This window comes from Dermochelys coriacea, chromosome 11 (genome assembly GCF_009764565.3).
Source record: "Dermochelys coriacea isolate rDerCor1 chromosome 11, rDerCor1.pri.v4, whole genome shotgun sequence".
Lineage (NCBI taxonomy): Eukaryota > Metazoa > Chordata > Testudines > Dermochelyidae > Dermochelys > Dermochelys coriacea.
The window spans coordinates 556,032-578,513 of NC_050078.2; positions in this window are offsets into that span (position 1 = coordinate 556,032).

The following is a 22,482-nucleotide window of genomic DNA, read 5'->3' on the forward strand; positions in this document are numbered from 1 at the left end:
GGCCTAGCGGGCCTGACGCCGAGGGACAGGTTCTGCGGGGTGCTGGGGAAGGCCGTGGTGTGCTCAGCACGCCGCGTGTGGAGCCATCTGAGCGGGTGAAGCCTGGGGATGGGGGGCTGGCTAGCCCGGCGGAGGGAAGAGAACAGCTGTGCCTGAGGGGGATGCAGCCGATTCCAACCTCCCCCCGCCTGAAGGGCGCACCAGGCAGCGTCCGGACCATCTCCCCACACCCTGCCCGCCTGAGGGTCTCCCTCCCCCGCCTGCTTGAGGGGAGCACGGGCCACTCTCCCAACCATCCCCCCCCGCCTGAGTCCCCCTGATGGTCTGTCCCCACACCCCACTGACAGTCCTTCCCCCCGAGAGGAGTGCAGACTACACTCCCAACCATCTTGTCCCTCCCGGGCCTGAGGGAGCATGGCCCCCCCACTGAAAGTCTCCCCCCCTGCTCTGCCTGAGGGGAGCACAGGCCACCCTCCTACCCCCCCCCAGCGGTCTCTCCCCTGCCTGAGGGAAGTGTGGGGAAATTCCCCCCCAAACTGACCATCTCCCCCCTCACCTGAGGGGCGTGAATGGGCCACCCTCCCATCTCCCTTCCCGCCTGGGGTGCTCCTGGTGAGTCGCCCTCACCGCTCTCAAGCCTGTGAGACCTCCTCCCGGTACGTGGTTCTTCCACCTCCCGGAGCCGCGGGGAGTAACCCGGACGCAGGACCCAGGGCAGTCCCCCTGGGGTTGTGGTAAGTGTGGGTTGTGTGGTGTTACTGACGGGCCCATTGCAAACCCACCTGCCCATCCCTTTATAGGGTCCCTCTTCCCCTCGCAAACAGCGGGCACCATGAGTGTTGGTTGGTCCATGGCAGAGGTGTCAGCAGAGCATCTGTGGGGGTATCCGGCTAGTCACGAGGCTGGGTCTGGGTCAGGGAGATGAAGCCACACCGGGAGGTGCGGGGGGTTCCTGATCCCCTGGAACAGCTAGGTGGAGGCACTGCCAGTTAGTAGCTAAGACCCCAGGCTGCTGAAACCCACTGCGGGCAACCAGAGGGCGCTTGGTGATTAGCCACCCTTAGGGGTAGGGCGACCATAAAACCCCCTTACACTCTTCAGCCACCACTGGTGGGAGAGACAGTTGGGGGGCGGGGGGTCACCCGCAGTCCCCTTGGGTGGGGGGACGGTCGGGGGAGGGGTCACTTGCGCTGCCCTGGCGTGGGAGGGAGATGGTTGTGGGTTTGCCTGTGCTCCTCTCCGGCAGGGGGAGATAATCGGGAGATTGCCTACGCTGCCCTCGGGCAGAGCTGTCCTCCTCTTACCCCCCCATCCGACTGGTTTAGTCCCCTTTCCCCCAGGGTTTGCCCAGTGACGAGCCTCAGCACCCTTGGCAAGGTGAGCACCCCCAGTCTCCCCTGTCTCTGGCGACAAGCTTGGCTCCCTTTTTCATCTGCCTCATGAACCTGGGTCACATCTGCACCAGAAGGAGGAGTTGAGTTGTCCCAAGAGCATTTGAGGGAATCTCAGGATTCCTGATCCGCCATACAAACGTTGGTCTGGAAGGAACCTCGCAAGGTCATCAAGTGCAGCCCCCTGGCACTGAGGCTGGGCCAAGGAAACCTAGACTAGCCCTGATGGGTTTGTCCAACCTGTTCCTAACAGCCGCCAATGACGGGGATTGCGCAACCTCCCTTGGACGCCTGTTCCAGAGCGTAGCTACCCTGAGCATTAGAAAGATTTGCCTGATAGCTAACCTCAATCTCCCTTCATGCAAATTAAGCCTATTACTTCTTGTCCTGCCTTCACTGGACACAGAACAACTGATCACCGTCCTCTGTATAACAGATCTGAAGGCTGTTCTCAGGTCCCCTCTCAGTGTTTTCCTCTGGACTAAACATGTCCAGTTTTTTTAGCCTTTCCTCATACATCAGGTTTTTCTAAACCTTTGATCAGTTTTGTTGCTCTCTGGACTCTATCCAGTTAGTCCACATTTTTCCTACAGTGCGGTACCCAGAACTAGACATAGGACTCCAGCTGAGGCCCATGCCGTGCTGAGCAGAGCAGGACAGTGACCCCCTGTGTCATACATACAACGCTCCTGTTAATACACCCAGAATATTGGCCTTTTTTGCAACCACATCATATTTTTGACTCCTATTCAATCTGTGATCCACTATAAGCCCCAGATCTTTTCCAGCAGCACGACCACCTACCAGTTATTCCCCATTTTGTAGTTGTGCATTTGACTGATCCTTCCTAAGTACAGTACTTTGCACTTGGCTTTAGTGAATTTCATCTTGTTGATTTTAGACCAGTTCACTCAGAGCTCAACCACTCTCTCCCCTCCAGCAGAGTGCTCGGTGATAGATTCATGGAGTTCAAGAAACATTGGTGAGAGGAGATGGGTTTGTTCTTAAGGCAGGACCATAGGAACTGGCAGCCAGGATCAGACCAGAGTCCATCTAGGTCAGTATTCTGTCTCCGACAGTGGCCAGCAGCAGGTGAACCAAGTCAGAACCATGGATCAGCTGATGTGGGATAATGTGCACCCCGCCCACATTTCCTGGAATCTAACAGAGATTGGCTTAAGTCCTGAAGCAGGAGGTTAATATCCCTAGCAAAAACTTTTTTTACAATTATGACTCTAGACATTCTTGTTATCCATATAAATGTCCAGCCGTTTCTGGCTCTTGCTAAATTCTTAGCCTAAATGACTTTCTGTGGTAGTGAGTTCCACAGGTTAATTTACCTATAGTGTGAAAAAAGTCTGTATGTTTTGAATGTCCTGCCTTTCAATTTCATTGAATGTCTCCTTGTTCTTGTGTTATGAGACAGGGAGAACAAATGCCCAATCTTTTTCCAGGGGCTCTGCAGCTCCTCCCCAGTTCTGATCCCAGTAATGCCTTCTCTGGACTTCCGACTCCATGGGAAGACATGCAGGGCCCGCTTCGGGTGCTCAGGTAGTTCTACATACAGGCACTTCCGGAAGCTGCTACATCAACCTCGGCACCAGCGCCAATATTTCGTTTGGTACCCTGCTTGCCTCTGGTGCCCAGACCTCCATAGACATGGACTCCATATCCAGCACCAATGCAGCCCTTGTGGCTGGCGCAGCCTGGCACCAAATCCTTCGGGTTGTGAGGGCGATCTGCCCCTCTGAAGAGTGGGGTGACGCCCCCATGGAGGAACCATACAAGTCCCCCTTGGAGGGATGTGCAGGTGGCACCTGGCCAGAGGATCAGATCAGTGCCTTATCTGTTTTCCCTCCTGAGGAACAGGAATGATGGAGAAGGGAAAGCCCAGGAAGAAGAGCCTGGCCAATAGGGAGTGAGATGCCCGGTTCTGGGGGTGGGAGAAGCCATTTTGGAGCAGTCTAGGGCCAGACATGGGAAGGGCAGGGCTGGCTGGCGGGGCGGGGGGGGCGCTGGTGAAGCCCAGGCCTACATGCAGGGCCCCTGAGAACCGGCCTCTGGGTGCCTGGCAGCAACACCCCTCAGCTGGGCCCTTCCATCTCCAAGTGACGCCCACGTTAGAGAGGTTTGTTGGGCCCCCAGCCAGGCTGAGGCAAGGGCACCATTTAGGGAGAGCTGCAGTCTTCCCCGCCCCCCCGGAGTTTCATACCCTACTAGGAGCAACAGGGCTTTTATTATAGACCCATACTGCTAACATCCATAATTTCTCTATCTCTATCATGCATTCCTACAACTACAATACCCACCTGCTGAAGTGAAGAAACAGATTGACAGAGCCAGAAGAGTACCCAGAAGTCACCTACTACAGGACAGGCCCAACAAAGAAAACAACAGAACGCCACTAGCCATCACCTTCAGCCCCCAACTAAAACCTCTCCAACGCATCATCAAGGATCTACAACCTATCCTGAAGGACGAGCCATCACTCTTTCAGATCTTGGGAGACAGACCAGTCCTTGCTTACAGACAGCCCCCCAATCTGAAGCAAATACTCACCAGCAACCACACAACAGAACCACTAACCCAGGAACCTATCCTTGCAACAAAGCCCGTTGCCAACTCTGTCCACATATCTATTCAGGGGATACCATCATCGGGCCTAATCACATCAGCCACACTATCAGAGGCTCGTTCACCTGCGCATCTACCAATGTGATATATGCCATCATGTGCCAGAAATGCCCCTCTGCCATGTACATTGGCCAAACTGGACAGTCTCTACGTAAAAGAATGAATGGACACAAATCAGACGTCAAGAATTATAACATTCAAAAACCAGTTGGAGAACACTTCAATCTCTCTGGTCACTCGATCACAGACCTAAGAGTGGCTGTACTTCAACAAAAAAGCTTCAAAAACAGACTCCAACGAGAGACTGCTGAATTGGAATTAATTTGCAAACTAGATACAATTAACTTAGGCTTGAATAGAGACTGGGAATGGATGAGTCATTACACAAAGTAAAACTATTTCCCCATGTTATTTCTCCCCCCCACCCCACCCCCCACTGTTCCTCTGATATTCTTGTTAACTGCTGGAATTAGCCTACCTGCTTGTCACCATGAAAGGTTTTCCTCCTTCCCCCCCCCTGCTGCTGGTGATGGTTTATCTTAAGTGATCACTCTCCTTACAGTGTGTATGATAAACCCATTGTTTCATGTTCTCTGTGTGTGTGTGTATATAAATCTCTCCTCTGTTTTTTCCACCAAATGCATCCGATGAAGTGAGCTGTAGCTCACGAAAGCTTATGCTCAAATAAATGTGTTAGTCTTTAAGGTGCCACAAGTACTCCTTTTCTTTTTGCGAATACAGACTAACACGGCTGCTACTCTGAAATCCATCATTTAATTATACTCTATATTGTGACTTTTTAAGAGATTCTTTTTTTTTAAGTTTGGTACCTCAGCTACTTTTGAACCATTGTTAATTTCATCTCTCCCCCACCATTTGTTAATTAATGCACATACTTTGTCTCTAATTCTACTTTTCCCCCCGACAAACTTTTAAATGTTCACCTTAACCCCTGTAGTTTAGCATCAGCTCATTTATGTTAGTAGTGGAAGATCAAGTTGCAACACATAATCTGAACATTTCTTTCATGATGAATTAGAAAGATCTCCAAAAATATCATGCCCAAGAATAATCTAGAGATCATGCAGCCACTGTGCTGGCCCTGCATATGATGGAAACCACTTCAAGCCAGGGGGTGCTGCACCCCCAGCACCCCTAGTTCCAGCATCTATAACTTAGTTTTTAAAAAAAATAAGTTATAAAACCCTAGACTACAAAAAAGATTCCAAAATCCTTTTTAGAAGGCTACCTATCTGACTAAAAATAGTTCTTAGACCAAGATTCCTAGGCAGTGTTTGAAACCCAAACATTGGAGCACCAGCACATTGAAAGTGAAATGAGTTAGAAGTTGTAGAATTGATTTTTTTCAGGGTCTACACATAGAGAAATGGAGAAAGTAAAGCACAGCCAGCCTGCAAGAGCAGTGCTGCAGAATAGAAAAAACTATAATCCTTCCCTGCTGTGAAGAAACAAGCATGAGCTGCCATCACCACCACCACAAATATTGTTTAAATTACACTTAAAACTTTCCTATTTTTTCCAACTCTCTAATTTTTGCAGTGAATGGCCGTACCCCAGTGTGGCCATTTATTCTACCATTTAGTCTCACTTGTCTGTGGGAGTCTTTCCTTTGCCAACAATGGGCTCTGGTCAGGTCCATCGGCTGTGACACAGAAACACTGATTCCTCTGTGAATGCTGGGATTTTACCACATCTCCCCAGAGTGGGGTTGCACTTTTCTAAGACCTTTTTCCCAGATACCTTTTGAGGAGCTGCTGCCCCTCAACTGCTACCTTCCAGCAGCCATTTTGCAGCTTTCTGCTGTATCTCCTCTTCCAGCTGGTAAATATTCTGATCTCCTGTTGTACGTACGTACGTACGTACGAACGTACTCTGTAACATTTCTGAGGGTGGCAGAGTTGCACAGACCTGAGTACGGTCAGTGAATTTCATGGAGATGATGTTTACTCTCATCAATCCTTACAGCAACACACCAGAAACTTCCTTCCAACTTAATCCTTTGTATTTATCATAACTATTTATATAAACTCTTCAGTGAACATAAACCCAAGCCAATCTGAACAATTTTTATGATTTGGCTGCCAATATGTGTTTGTTTTAGATCTATGCTGTGAACCCCATCATCATTTAATTATACACTAGCTCGGGTAGGCAACTTATGACACACGTGCCAAAGGCAGCACATGAACTGATTGTCAGTGGCACTCACACTGCCTGGGTCCTGGCCACTGGTCCGGGGGGCTCTGAATTTTAATTTAATTTTAAATGAAGTTTCTTAAAGATTTTAAAAACCTTATTTACTTTACATACAACAATAGTTTAGTTATATATTATAGACTTATAGAAAGAGACCTTCTAAAAACCTTAAAATGTATCACTGGGGCACGTGAAACCTTAAATTAGAGTGCATAAATGAAGCCTCGGCACACCACTTCTGAAAGGCTGCCGACCCCTGTTTTAGATCATGATTCTTTTTAAAGGTATAGACCATAGTGCTAATAAAAAAAATGTTTAAATAAAGAGATTAGGCTATTTGGGGCTAGTTTTTAAGTGACTCTAGACTATTGACGTAGTAGAAAATAGCCCCGGGACTCATGGTTAAAGTTGCCCCCGCTACCAAAATCTGAAATGGTGCCCCGCTGGGAGTTGCAGCAGCCTGACTCCGGCATGGAGAGGATGCGTGCCAGCAGTGATTCTCAGCCCTCTGCAGTGACCAAGAAGCCCAGAGCCGTCTCTGAACCTGAGGATCTGTTGTGGAGTTGTGAGTCACCATCCTTTAGTTACATGGTAGGGAAATTGTTTGGGGAACCCCCACTCGCTGAACTGTGTCCTCAAGCTGGGGGTCTGGTGGGGATTTTATTACCTGCTGCCTGTTAAACCTAGGCAGGGTTGAACCTTATCCCCCTTGTGAGGTTTTTTGAGCTGCACTGAACTCGGTCATCAAGGGCCCCTACGCTGACCAATGGGACACTAATGTCATGTTTGCAATATCCAGTCATGTTACTGGGGAAATTCACGGGTGTTATCAGTGTGGGCACTGGTGACCCTGAGAATCGTGTTTTACTCTGTTTTGTTCTGTTCAGCTTCTGTTTAATATAATTACTCTGTTGAAGATATTGTGTGTGTTTGTGTTATTTCTTGGGAGTCTCCAGCTCTCTGGCAAGTAAGTGGGGGTTACCCTGTAGCTAAAATTTCCCTCCCAGGCTGCCCTGGTGACCCTGCCAAGAAGGAGTGAGGGGGTGGAGGCACCGCCAAATAAATTCAGATGGGAAGAAAATAAGGAAGCTGCACCCTGCTGAGTGGGTAGCAGGATCCAGAAGAACCCAGGCCTGTCGGTCAAAACCTGTAAGGAGATTGGAGCTAAAGGAGGTAACCGGGTGGAGAGGGGGCACCACACCTCCAAACAGCAGTTCTGATGGAGCAGTGAAGAGCCATGCACTGACTTGTCACATCACCAACATCCCCTCTGCTTGAACTTCATCTCTCCTCCTCCTAAATCACCTGGTGCTAGATTACTTCCGGTCACTGGTATTGGACAGATCCTCCATCCAGTTCAGGCACCCATCTCATGAGAGTGCTGTGGAGAAGTGGATTCCCTTCCCATGACAGGAGCCTGGAGCAGGTTCCACAGGAACACTGAGGGAAAGGATTTTTACTGCCTCTATTTCCTGATCCCTAAAATGAGCAACTATCTGAGAGCCATCGGGATCTTACACCTCGATAGGTGCATAAGACATTCCTGTTCCGGACGCTCGTTCAGGGTGAAGTTTTCCCTTCTGTATGCCAGGGAAATTGGCATGCAGCTCCTGACTTCTGCTTCCAGCCAGTGATCAAACACAACCACATCATATGTTTGAGCTTGTGTGGGGATAAGACTCTGTCGGTTTAGAGGCCTTCCACCCAGCCAGGGCACAGCCCCAGAAGTCTTCACCCAGTGCCTAGCTGCAGTTGCTGTACACTGCGGATAGCAAGAAGTCTCTGTCCATGCCTAGACAACTGACTCCTAAGGGCCATCTCAGAACAGGATCTCTGCTCAGCCACCCTGTACATGTGCAACCTCTTCCAGTCACCGGAGGGGCTGTTAATCACCTGGGAGAAATCCATGCTGCAATCTACAGCGGGGATCAGCTTCCTTGGAGCATCCTCGACAGCAGGCGGGCCAGCGCCCTTCTGCTAGAGGAGAGATTAGGCACGATCCCAGACTCCCTGACAGTTCTCAGTGAGCCGCTGGAACAGACCACACGACTTTGCCTGAAGCTACTAGGTCTGAGGACTTCATCACCCTACGTCACTCTACATCACCACACGCTTTGCTTGACGGAACAGGAGACCCTTGGAGCTCTGCGTGGCAAGATGCCGCACACCAGATATACCCAGCCTGCCAAGGGCACTGCCCGTCCCCCCTTTATTGTTCCAACAGCGTCACTGGGGAGAGAACAGGGACGACGTCCTCAGGCAAATGCTCTTTACTCCCTCTCCTCAACCCTCTCGCTTGCCACCAGTGCCTCCAGTCTGGGCTGAGGTTTGCATTACCAAGACCCCACGTCCATGGCCAGTGGAGCCCCTGGGAGTCCAGACTCCATGTCAATGTACTGGAGTTCAGGACAGACGATGGTCCCTCGGGCCCCTTTGCCTGTCGCTGCAGCATTGTGTAGTACAGGTGCTCACAGACATCAGCAAGCCAGGAGCAGCGCGTTCCTAGCTGTCATCAGTGGAGGCAAGAAAACTGTAGCTGTGGAGTGTCCAAAATCAAATCTACCCTGTTGTGCCATCGTGCAGGAGGAGAACATAGGGGCAGACTCGCTCAGCAGGAGGTCTCAGGATCAGCACGTGTGGTCCTTGCAATGGGTGGTGACCACAGCACTGTCTCATGTGCCACCCCGTAATAGACCTCATGTCTGACGAGAACATCAAAGGCCAAGTGCCCCGCACAAGAGCGCACAGGGAGAAAGGTTCCCTCTCAGATGCTGGGCTGGAGCCGTCAGCTTCCCTCCGATTCCCCAACATCATGTTAACAGGCTCAATGTGGCCTCATCAGCACTGGTACCCTGGTGTCCTGCAGCTGGCCAGTAACCCACTGCACCTGCTTCCCTGTCCCTGGATCTCCTGTCTGGACAGCGAGGGAGGGTTCTGCCTCTGCTCCAGCCTAGATCCCTGCAGCGTAACGGGGGCAGCTTTTGCCCTCCAAGGGTTCAGGCCGCCCTGTTGCAAGCCAGGAAAGGCTCCGCTTGAAGTTTAAATGCAGAAATGGGAACTGTTTACTATCTGGGCTGCTGGTAAGGAACTTGCTCACTCGAGCTGGGGTCCCTGCAGTCTCAGGGCTTAGTCTTTAGCCCCCTAAAAGTTCATATGGCAGCAATATCTGCTCACTGCCATTTTATGTTTGATCTTCATACAGATTGGACGTGGATCTGAAGAACCCTCTCCAGAGTTCACAGAATAAATAAAAACAGAGTCTGGCAGGGAAATTAACCCTCCTGCTTCAGGGTGTTAGCTAATTGCTAGCTATTAGCCCACCATGAGACCTGATGTGGAGGCAGGTTGCCTCACAGCTGCTGCCGAGGGATTTCTTACACCTTCCTCTGAAGCATCTGCTACTGGCTGCTGTCAGAGACTGGGCTAGATGGACCTAGGTCATATAAGCCTGGAAAGTCCTATCCTATAGGTAGGACAACCCCACCTTCTTTCACCTGAGTCTCCCCATTCCTTAACAGCGTGGTCAGTGGACGTGTTCCCCATAGGTCAGGGAAATCCCACTATCCTGGGACCTAAATCTCATCCTAACTAGGCTGATCACCAGCATCTTGTGTGAGCCTCTCTCGAGCTTCTGCCTCTATTTCCTGATCCTCAGAATGAGCAACTGTCTGAGAGCCATCGGGATCTCACACCTCGACAGGTGCATACGGCCTTCCTGTTCAGAAGCTCGCTCAGGGTGATGCTTTCCCTTCCATGTGCCAGGGATATTGGCATACAGAGGCTGAGCAAGCCTGGTGCTGTGGCCCCTCCACCTTCTGCTGTGCTGCACAAGGACACGGTCACCATGTGGCCCCATCCCAGCTTCATGCCTAAGGTGCTCTCAGATTAGGGTGATCATGTTTCCCCAAAGGGAAAATGGGACACTGCCCGGGGCTAGCGTGGGGCTAGCCCAAGGCCCCCCCCCTGAGCCGCTTGTCCAAGCCTCTGTCCCCCATCCTTCATGTGGGGCTGGCCTGAGCTGCTCACCCGAGCCCTGCTCCCTCCTTCCCAGGTGGGGCTGCTGTCACTGCTCACTTGTGCCCTGCCTGCCCCCCTATGCGAGGCTGGGGGTGGCATTGCTGCTCTCTCAAGCCCTGCCTGCCCTCCGCCCGAGCCCTGTCGCCCCGCTGTGCAGGGCTGGCATCACCACTCCCCCTGGGCATTTGTCCCTTTGCTCTTGCCAACTGATCGAGTCAGCAAGCACGAACAGGACAAAAGGCTACTTTTGCCAAAAAAGTCAGGACGGCCAGGACGACCAGGACAGGGCTTAAAACAGGGACTGTCCCGGCCAAAACAGGATGTATGGTCACCCTATCTCAGATTCCCACTTATCCAAAGCACCTTCCTGCCCTAGTTCTTAGCAAGACACCAGCCCGCTCTCTACAGCCCTGCTCCATCCCTGACTGTGAAAAGGGGGGTCTGTGCTTACCTAGAAAAGACCACGCCGTTTAACAAAATCTGAGAGGTTATTTACAGCACACAAGGAGATATGGCAGGGAGAACCCATTGCCAGGCAGGCTAAGGAAATGCGTGAACACTGTTATGCCTGAGGCAGAAAGCCAGTTCCTCCTGGATAAAGACGGCTCTGTAAGAGCCACTGCAGCAGCCATGTGTGCCTCAGGGAAGCTCTCTGGTGGAAAACTGCGAAGTGGCAACTTGGACTTTGGTGCCTGTTTTCGCAATTTGGAATTCGCATGGTGCACCGATGCTCAGTGTGGGAGTGCGACGTGCAGGCCACACTGATCTAGAGCTCCCTGCCCACCATCTGTCGGGTGGGGCACTGCTTGCTAATCTCCCTGCAGGGGGAAAGCACCTCAGCCCCCAAAGAAGAGAGGTTCCTTGCCCCTGTGCCCCGTTCCTCTCCCTCTTGGTGTTCTAGTCAACGGCAGGCCTCCGCAGCAAGGGAGAAAGAACTGAGCCGGCTGCGGGATAACATAGACGTCCTCCCTCGTATCGAGTAGGCCAGCGATGTCACCCTTGTGTGAGCCTGCTGGTGCACAGGGCCCTGAGGACACTGTGAGTTCACGGCCTGTGTGGAAATAGTGGAATTAGTGGAAAACCGCAGCTTTTTCCAATGTGGGGGGAGGTGGAAGTGCACATTCCTGCTTTTGCATTGATGCTGAGGCGATGACTGCTCGTGGGGTGTCGCTGGACTGGTCCAATCCTGGAGGGGACAGGGTGGGGCAAGTGGGTCCTGTCCTGGGGCGTGGGGTGCTGAACCCCACCTGGACGAGCAGCGAGAGGCAGTGCAGTGCGTACATCAGCAACGTGGCGCCAGATGGGCCAGCCTGGGGCAGGGATCAGGGCCTGGCTCGCCCTGCGCCCAGCTCCCGCTCAGGCTGCTGCTTCCTGCCCAGCTGGCAGAGTGCGGGGGCGGGGGGGAGGGAATGGCACTGATAGCACAGAGATTTGGGGCCTGGCGTGGCTCACATCAGCGCCTGCAGGCCTGGGGAGACACTGGAGCGCTGGTTGTGAGGAGCTGAGACCCTGCAGAGACCCGATGACCAGCGACGAACACCTAGCAGCAGGGGCAGCTGAAGGGGTGAACACGGCAAGGCTGTGTCGGGAGAGGTGTCTGTGATGAGAACTGGGCTCACAGACACAGCAGCTCCCTGAGGGAACAAAGCCAACGGGAACTTGTGTTTCGGGAGCCTTGTTAGGTTATTTTTAGCCAAGTTGCAGCAGGCAGGTGTTTGTGCTTAATGCTAATGGGCTGCTCTTCCCCTGGGCGCTTTTGTGTGTGTGCTTCGATCATGCCCTGCCCCTCACCCAGTGTGACTGACTGACTGACTGATACCCCCACCCCTTTGCCACTCTCTAACCCCACCCTCGCCTTTTGCCTCCCAGCCAATGGGCTGCAATGATTCCTTTAAAAAGTGAGCAGAAGCACATGATTGGCCATCCCACTCGTTTAAAAAAATCCATTAATTTCATTCATTGGTTCAGTGCAGCTATTTAAAGAGCAACATTCTTCTCTCTTGGATATGGTGAGGCAGTTGCCCCACTTTGGCAGAGGAGGGGTTAAAGCAGGCTGGAGGGAGCCTGTGCAGAACCCAGCCAATCAGAGAAGGGCAGAAAGGGGGCCAATCAGGGCCAGACTGGGCCCTATATAAAGGCTGCAAAGCAGAGGAGACAGGAGTCTCTCCCTGACAAGCCAGGGAAGAGGACTGGCTCCCAGGGATTGCACCTTAGATAGAGCAGCGCTGGGCAGGCTCGGGGAGCAAAGGAAAAGCTCCAGCCTGATCCCTGCCAGGCTGAGGCCCCTGAAAGAAAAGACCAAGAAGGTTCAAGGGACAAAGGGAAGTAGCCTAGGGAGTGCGAGCAGTAGAGGGGAGAGGAGGAGGGCAGGATATGGCTGCTGCCAGAGGGTCCCTGGGCAGGGACCCAGAGTAGTGGGTGAGCCAGGGTCCCCCCTTACACTGCACCTGGCTGTAGAGGAGCGTGGCCCAATACAGACTGGGGCTGGCCCCTGAGACCAGGGGCTAGACTCTGGGGCTGCAGTTGGCCATGAGGGCAGGTGCAGACTGAGGACTGCAGATACCCCCGGAAGGGGAGAGAACTGAGTGGGGCACAGCTGGAGGGCTGTGTCCAGAAGAGGACTCCACAAGCCAGGGAACAACATGGGTCCCAGACAGCTCTGCAGAGCAGACAATGGGTGAGGCACCCCCTGCAGAGGTGCCCTACAGCTGGACAGAGCGAATTCCTGGAGTAACCAGCAGGAGGTGCCGCGGTGGTGAGTCTGCATGTGTTACGGGTGGGTTGGGACCGGGGAGACGCTGCTGCTGCCCCAAGTAAACTGCATCCGCGCCCCTGCTGGGAGGAGTAGCCGGGGAGCAGGTGGGGGAGGAATATGTCCTCAGTGCCTGTGCTGCCGTGAGTGCTGACAGACAGGGCTTGTGGAACGGTGCACTTGGCACTTACACTTAAGTACTTACAAATACGGGGACAAGTCTGGTGTGGAAATCGTGTTGCTTACGTATTTGTATGTAAAAAGTACAAGTGTGTGTGTGTGTGTGACGATACAGTGCACAGACCGCATCTCATTCCACGAAATGGGCATTCTTCTTCAATAGCACGTAGTCTCCAACAGATCATCCTGAGGACAGTTCCTTCTTGGCAAAAGGATCTGACTCACGGCTGGGCTGGGCCGGGCCACCACTGCTAGTTGCAGTGACCAATCCAAAGTGCAAGGCGTGTGTGTGCCACCGTCCCTGGCTGGTGCAACAGCTGGGCCAACAGATAAAGGCCCCAGCAGCCGGAACGTAGGGCCTGAAGCTCCCAAGTTGGGGCACTGAATTCTGGGGCCGAGCAGAACTTGGGACAGGTGGGAGGGCTGGGATTGTTTTTAAAAAACTGTTCTGGAAAAGCACTTCCAGATTTAAAACGTTACTTATGCTTTATATACCTTTAACATGCACTGAAATGCAAGTATGAAGTACAGACCAATCAAACTACTTCAAGCATCCGAGAGTGCTAAAGGAGTTGGCGAATGTGATTGCAGAACCATTGGCCATTATCTTTGAAAACTCATGGTGATCGGGGGAGGTCCTGGACGACTGGAAAAAGGCTAAAGAAGTGCCCATCTTTTAAAAAAGGGAAGGAGGAGGATCCTGGGAACTACAGGCCAGTCAGCCTCACCTCAGTCCCTGGAAAAATCATGGAGCAGGTCCTCAAGGAATCAATTCTGAAGCACTTAGAGGAGAGGAAAGTGATCAGGAACAGTCAGCATGGATTCACCAAGGGCAATTCATACCTGACTAATCTAATTGCCTTCTATAACGAAATAACTGGCTCTGTGGATGAGGGGAAAGCAGTGGACATGTTGTTCCTTGACTTTAGCAAAGTTTTTGACACAGTCTCCCACAGTATTCTTGGCAGCAAGTTAAAGTAGTATGGGCTGGATGAATGGACCATAAGGTGGATAGAAAGATTGTCGGGCTCAATGGGTAGTGATCAATGGCTCCATGTCTAGTTGGCGCCAGTAGCAAGTGGAGTGCCCCAAGGGTGGTTTTGTTCAATATCTTCATTAATGATCTGGAGGATGGTGTGGATTGCACCCTCAGCAAGTTTGCAGATGACACTAAACTCGGAGGAGTGGTAGATAGGATACAGAGGGACCTAGACCAATTAGAGGATTGGGCCAAAAGAAATCTGAGGTTCAACAAGGACAAGTGCAGAGTTCTGCACTTAGGATGGAAGAATCCCATGCACCGCTACAGACTGAGAACCGAATGACTCGGCAGCAGTTCTGCAGAAAACGACCTGGGGGTTACAGGACGAGAAGCTGGATACGAATCAACAATGTGCCCTTGTTGCCAAGAAGGCCAATGGCATTTTGAGCTGTATAAGTAGGGGCATTGCCAGCAGATCGAGGGACGTGATCGTTCCCCTCTATTCGACATTGGTGAGGCCTCATCTGGACTACTGTGTCCAGTTTTGGGCCCCACACTACAAGAAGGATGTGGAAAAATTGGAAAACATCCAGCGGAAGGCAACAAAAATGATTAGGGGGCTGCAGCACATGACTTATGAGGAGAGGCTGAGGGCACTGGGAGTGTTTAGTCTGCGGAAGAGAAGAATGAGGGGGGATTTGACAGCTGCTTTCAAACTACCTGAAAGGGGGTTCCAAAGAGGATGGGTCTAGACTGTTCTCAGTGGTAGCAGATGAGAGAACAAGGAGTTAATGGTTTCAAGTTGCAGTGGGGGAGCTTTAGGTTGGATATTAGGCAAAACTTTTTCACTAGGAGGGTGGTGAAGCACTGGAATGCATTACCTAGGGAGGTGGTGGAATCTCCTTCCTTTAGAGGTTTTCAAGGTCAGGCTTGATAAAGCCCTGGCTGGGATGATTCAGTTGGGGATTGGTCCTGCTTTGAGCAGGGGGTTGGATTAGATGACCTCCTGAGGTCCTTTCCAATCCTGTTGTTCTATGAAATTGAGAGTTAAGCTGAAAGTTAAAAGAAATCTAGATGTCTGGTAAGGTCTGGAAATGCTCTGAAATGGACCTAAGCATCCTTAGCGCTGCCCTGTATTCCATGAGGAAAGAATGAAAACTATCTAAATGTCTTTAGAAATCAGTTTATTGCATGGCATTGTTATTGGGAAGGGTTAAGGGTGTTTGGGTGCCTCCCTATCTGAATTCTTGACCACAGCACCTACACAGGGACAAGTCATCTCTGAATCTTCTCTTTGATAAATTAATGAGATTGAGCCTCCTAAGAATTTCACTGTGATATTGGTTGTCTACCCTGACCTCTAAATCTCTTTGTGTTGGTGCTTTTCAGGGTACATCCAGTTGCCCATCTTGTATGTGTGACCTGTTGTGATGGAGTGGGATGAATATTGTGTGTATCCCAGTTTCCCCTATGTGTTGCAGGGCTAACTAAGTGCGGGGAAGGGTTGTTTACTGTTTGCAGAGACCCAAAGACACAGGCCTGACTGACACCTGGCTGCCTGGGGCTCCATGCCCATGGACAGTCCCAGAAGACAATGGCCACTCCAATTGCTCGGTGTAGCAGATCGCCGACTCGCTGGCATGGCACCTCCTGCTGGTTAGTCTGGGAATTAGCTCTTTCCAGCCTCGGAGCACCTCCTGCTGGCCGGTTTCTCCCTACTGGTACCTGCTTCCTCGTCTCCACCACCTGTGGCCCTGTGTCCATCCCGGACCCCGGTACCCCTTACCTTGGGGTGCTGCCCCACAGCAGTGCCCCCACACTCTGGGTCTCCCCTCCCAGGGGAACCCCCTATGCCCACCTTGCCTCAGTGGCTACTGCCAGTGGTCATCTAGCCCCCTCTCACTGGGGCAAACTACAGTCTGCAATGGCCACTCATCATTGGCAAGGGGGTTGGATCTGCTGCCTTTCTAGCCTAGCTGTCTCCCTGCAGCCCCAGTACCTCCTTGGGCCTTCCTGCCAGGCCTCAGCCTGGGGACTCGCCAGGCCAGAGCTCCCCAGCCATGCCTGCCCTTTCCCAGCACTGCTCTACCGAAGGTACCCTGACTCTCCCAGGCAGCTAGGTCCTTCTCACTCCAGGGCTGGAGTGGGACTCTCACAGCTCCTTACCCACAGCCCTCTTATCAGGGCCAGCTGTGCCCTGACTGAGCTTGCCACACCTGTGGTCAGCTACTCCCTCAGCTGCTCTCACTCCTTTTTATCCCAGGAGCAGGGTAACTGCCCCGCTACACTCGGATATTTGGCACATAGCAACAAATGACCATGGATGGCTCACCCTCCTTAGATAGCCAGACAGGTGTGACCAGCTAGAGGATAAAGGACTGCGGAAGGGCCAGGTGGGGTTGTTGAGTGGGGGGCTGCTGGAGGCAGGAGAGAAGCTTCCGGACTGGGACTTCAGAGGGCTCTGGGTCTGACCCAGATGGACTTTGCTGTAACTTTCTGTTCTCCATGTTAACTAAGGACTTTCTATGCTGCATTCCAGACATCTAATAAATGCTTCTGCTTTTACTTCGCTGGCTCAGAGTCACTCCAGAGTAAGAAAGTTGGGGATGCATTGTTCCCTTTGGGTGTACAAGTCTCCTTCATGTGTCCAAATCAGGTGGACTTGCTGAGGGGGGCTCATGGCATGAAGCCAGGGTGCTGAAGGCTCTGAGGTTTGGACCCAGAAGCTGGGGAAGCCAAGTAGCTTACCCTAGTAAAAAAGTATGACCCTAAGGGGACTGACACACTGAAGGGGTCCTCCCAGGGATTGTTCCAGAGCTGTTCAAGAGCACCGGACCTGTGGATCTGTGACAGGTGGTAGCAGAGGATAGTTGGCGAATGCACCTGGTTGGTGGCTGAAGGCACCAGTAGTGTCTTGCAGTAGGTGATTGACAGCAGTAAAACAAGGGAAGTTAAAGGAAACAGCGAGGAAATGGCATATAACCATCTCCCTAAGAAGAGCATTGCAAACCTGAGCAGAGCGAGAGGTTCAGTGAGGGGAAGCTCAACAAGGGGCAGATGGTTGCATGGCTGGAAAAGGATGACCAGTCAAAGAAGCAGGTTCCAGGCCCAAGCTGGGGTTCAAAAGAGTCTAGGAGCAGCAGAGTCAGCAGCCAAAGCAGCAACAGGATGTCCACAAGACCCGGTTTCCAGTCCAGCAGGGGTTCTTCATGACCTGATTCCCCAGCAGTAGATTTGGAGCTGAGAGCGAAGGAGCTAGAGGACCATGCAGAGCAGTGGAAGCATGAGGAGAAGCAGCAGAAGCAGAAGCTGGAGCAGCCGAGGGGCAAGAGGCCCTACTGAGGGGTGAGAGGAGACAGTCCCCACAATGCCAGTTCTGCAGGGAGCCTAGGTACGGAATTGCTGACCCAGTTTAAAGGGGTGGGGGGTGAGGGCAGGGCCGGCCTTACCATGAGGCGAACTGAGGCAGCTGCCTCAGGTGCCGGACTGAGGGAGGGGGGCCCCACTAGGACCCAGAGTGTAGAAAATTCTGTCTGCTGCTGGTGCATCTGTATTCTCTCTACTCTGGATGCACAGAGAGGAGGGAGTGTGGTGCTGGAGGGAGAAGGGCACAAGAGACGGAACAGGCAGGCAGGAGAAAAGGGGAGAGGGAATAACAGAAAGCAGCAGGAGCTGCAGGGAGAGAGAGGAGCAGAAGCCTCTTATGTACCCCTCTTGCACCCCCAGAGCCTGGACTGATTAACCCCAGCTTCTCAGGGAGCTTCCTGTGTCCTGCTGCTTCCCTGAACCCACTTGAGGAGAGCAGGCCGTCAACTGAAGTAGTAGGAGCCAGTTAGGCCCTTAAGACACTGATATCTTCCCTCACTCAGGCCCTGCTACCAGCAGGCTGGCTTGTCCCCTTCAATTGAGTGTTGAGCCACTATAGCCAGCAGAACAGCAGCCATGAGTGAAAGAACAAAACACCCCTCTGGGGCAGCATTAAGAAAAAGAACGGAAGCTTTTCTATCTAAGCAGGAAGGAGCTCTCTTGACAGACATAGACACAAATGTTCACAATGAGCCTTCCGGCCCCAGTGAGGATGTGAGTGGTGAGGAGATGCCTGATCTTCCAGTTAGTCAGAGTGCAGGTGACTGGGCAGCTACTGCAGCATCCGTATCTCCATCTCAAATGGATGTAACCATGCATATTCCTGAAGAAAAGTGTAGCTCGGAGAAGAGTGTGGTGGAAGCGCAAGAAACAGCTGCTGCTGAGTTTAGTTGCTTAAGTCTAGATGATACAGGACTGTGGACCTACTTGAACAGTAGCCTGAGGGACTTCTTGTACTGCATGGACCACAGCAAGTGGAAAAACTTCTATTTTCATTGTCTTTCGGGAACATGAAGTTTCCATCCAACGCATTACTGGCGTGAAATCCCCAATGGTGACAAAGTGGAGAGGCCATGACTTATGTACTCAAAAACCCAGAATGCTGCATATTGTTTTTGTTGAAAAAGCTCTTCCAGTCTAATGTTCCAGCCACAATGGGTTCTACAGGAAGAAAGGACTGTAAAAATCGGGCTAGAAATCTGTCACGCCATGAGAAGGCAGCAAATCTCCAGAGAGCATTCCACAGGTGGAAAGAGCTTGAGATGAGACGAAGGTTAAAGGCCACCATAGATGATCAGCATCAAGAGAAGATTGCCTCAGAGTCTCTTTACTGGCCAAATGTTCTGAAAAGGCTCATTGCCATTGTGAGAATGCTTGTTACCCAAAACCTAGCACTGCTTGGTACTTCAGATCAGCTGTATGTGCCAAACAATGGAAACTTCCTTAAAATTGTGGATCTGATGGCTGATGCTGTACTCCAGGAGCTTCTAAGAAGAGACACCACCCAAGTAGTGGTACACACACCACTACCTTGGAAAAACCATTCAAAATGAGATCATACAGTTACTGGCAACAAAAGTCAAACAGAAGATTGTGGCAGATCTGAAGTCAGCAAGATATTACTCTGTTATTGTGGACTGCACACCTGACATCAGCCATACAGAACAAATGACTTTAATGGTGTTTTGTAACAACAGAACCTAGTGAAAATGTTCCTGCAATGGTGACTGTCAGAGAGCATTTTCTAGAATTTATTGACATTGATGGTACTACAGGAACTGGTATGACAAATGTGCTTCTTAAAAAGCTGGAAGATATGGGAATTGCAATAGCTGACATGAGAGGTCAGGGCTACGATAATGGTGCCAACATGAGAGGAAAGAACAGAGGAGTGCAGACACGGATCCGAGAGTTAAATGCTCGAGCTTTTTTTGTCCCATGCAGTTCTCATTCATTGAACTTGGTATTCAGTAATGCAGTATCAGCTTCTAGTGAGCCTGCTGACTTTTTTAATGTAATTCAAAGCATCTATGTATTTTTCTCTGCATCAACTCATTGACGGCAAATTTTGAAGCAACATCTGGGAACATCCTCTCTGACACTGAAACCCCTGAGTGCCACACAATGGGAAAGTCAAGTGGAGGTGATAAAGCCTATCAAATGCCAAATTGGGAAGATCGATGATGCTATAGTTGTCATTATGGAGGATAATGCTATGACAGGAACTGTTTGTGGGAGAACAGTGGCAGAGGGAAATGGAATCACCAGAAACATAAATAACTTCAAATTTCCGTGTGGCTTAGTGTTGTGGCATGACATACTGTTTGAAATGTGGTGAGCTTGATATATCTGGAGCAATGGAACAACTGGACAAAGCAAAGTCATACCTACAGTCTTACCAGTCAGATGAGGGATTTCAAAACATTCTGAAGCGTGCACAGAAGTTAGCAGAGGAACTTCACACTGAAGCTATTTTCCCACCCATTCAGGAATACAAGAGTCACCAAAGAAGACATTTTGATTACGAGGCACAGGATAATCCCATAAGAGACCCCACACAACAATTCAAAGTTGAATTCTTTAACCAGGTGCTAGATTGTGCAATACAGTCAGCTGAACGTTTCATGCAGCTCAAGGAACACAGCAGTACATTTGGGATGTTGTATGATATTCCCAAACTCCTCACTATCCCTGAAGAAGACCTATAGTAGCAATGCAGGGCACTAGGGACGGTGTTGACACGTGATGACATGTGCAATATTGATGAGAGTGATTTAGGTGATGAACTGAAAGCCCTTTCAAGATATATTTCAGCAAGATCAACTCCAAAGGCTTTTCTGGAATATATATGCATAAATAAGATGACCACCCTCTTTCCAAATGCTTTTGCTCTGCGCATGCTTCTAACACTTCCTGTAACAGTTGCTAGTGGAGAACGCAGCTTCTCCAAGCTGAAGTTAATAAAAACACATCTATGCTCCACAATGACGCAGGAGAGGCTGGTTGGCCTTGCAACCATCTCAACAGAGCATGAGCTGGCCCAGATTGTGGACCTTCAGCAGGAAGCAGTTCAAATCTTTGCAACCAAGAAGGCACGGAAAGCACCACTTTGATTAAACTGCCACACAGATAAAACTGCCAGTGTTTACTATGCAGACAAGAAAAGTTAACTTTCAAACACCTGAACAGCAAATGTAAGTGTTACTTACAATTTGTGAACAAGGCATTTTAAGTTGTTAGTTCTCCTTTACTGGGGTAGGTAGCAGAGCAGGACCATGAGAGGAGTAGAACAGGAAGAAGGCAGAATTGAGACCTTTCAAAGTTTTGGCCCAAGCGAGGGGGCATGGGGGCATCATATGAGCTCCCCACTTCAGGTGCCAAAATGCTGTGGGCCGGCCCTGGGTGAGGGGATATAGATGCTGACCTCACTGCCTTTGGGAAGGTTTGTGATTTGAACTAGGCTGATCCTGCGGATCGGCTCTGCTGTCTGACCCACTTGGTCCCAAAACCATAGAGGCATACAGCTAGATGGATGGAGTGGATACTAGGGACTATGAATTATTCAAAAGAGCTTTGCTGCTTAAGTTTGAATTGACTCCTGAGGCATATAGGAAAAGGTTTCAGGGTGTTCAAAAGACCCCGGATGTGACTTGGAAGTTGCTTCCCTGGGAGAATCTCCCTGCAAATGGGGGAAGGAGCAGGGGTCACTGCACTGGAGGATTTGTATAAGCTGACTGGGTTGGAGCTGTTGTATGAGATCTATCCTCATGACTTGAAAATGTGGTTAGTGGACAGGAAACCCAAGGATCTAAGCAGGGCAGGCCGGCTGGCAGATGAGTTTGTGGACAATAGGTCAGGGTATGAGAATAGACCCAAAGGGGACTGGCCAAAGTATGGGTCTGGGGAAGGGGAACCCATGGATGCATCCCAGAAGTGGGACTCAGGCAAACCCAGAGTTAGGGGAGTGTCCGGGGGGGGGGGGCAGACCCCCTCCAAGGGACCTTAGAGACCTGAGATGTAATTACTGTGGACAAAAAGGGCATAAATGGGTGCAATACCTAAAGGTTAAGGAAATAGTGGCCAAACAGAACCCTTGAAGGGATAACTTGGTGAATGTCCAGGACAGAAGGACTAACTCGGGCTCTGTCTGACCGGGAATGCAGCCTGTAACTCAGGGTCCAGGAATAAACTATGTGACTGACCTTTCAGAGGAAAGCAGTCACCCAGCCAGCTCCTCAGGGACACACAGTGGTGGTGTTCCCTATTGGGCTCACACATTGATCCCCAGTGGGAGCAGAAGGTGGTGGTCAATAGGGAGACATTCATGGGCTGGAGAGATTCTGGGACATGGAGAACCCTTGTCAAACCCTGTGTGGTGCAACCCCATCAAATGCTGAAGGGCTGTGTAACTTGGGTGAAGGTCCCAAATATGAAGTCATTTGCCCTGCTGATGACTCAGATCCCTAGGCAGACACAGGAAGCATCAGGGAGAGGGGGAGGCTTGTAGTTGGGGTTCTCCAAGATGTCAGCTTTGACATACTTTTGGGAAATGACTGGATCTCTTTAAGACAGAATCCAGTCCCTGCATCTGTAAATCATAGAATCATAGAATATCAGGGTTGGAAGGGACCCCAGAAGGTCATCTAGTCCAACCCCCTGCTCAAAGCAGGACCAAGTCCCAGTTAAATCATCCTAGCCAGGGCTTTGTCAAGCCTGACCTTAAAAACCTCTAAGGAAGGAGATTCTACCACCTCCCTAGGTAACGCATTCCAGTGTTTCACCACCCTCTTAGTGAAAAAGTTTTTCCTAATATCCAATCTAAACCTCCCCCATTGCAACTTGAGACCATTACTCCTCGTTCTGTCATCTGCTACCATTGAGAACAGTCTAGAGCCATCCTCTTTGAAACCCCCTTTCAGGTAGTTGAAAGCAGCTATCAAATC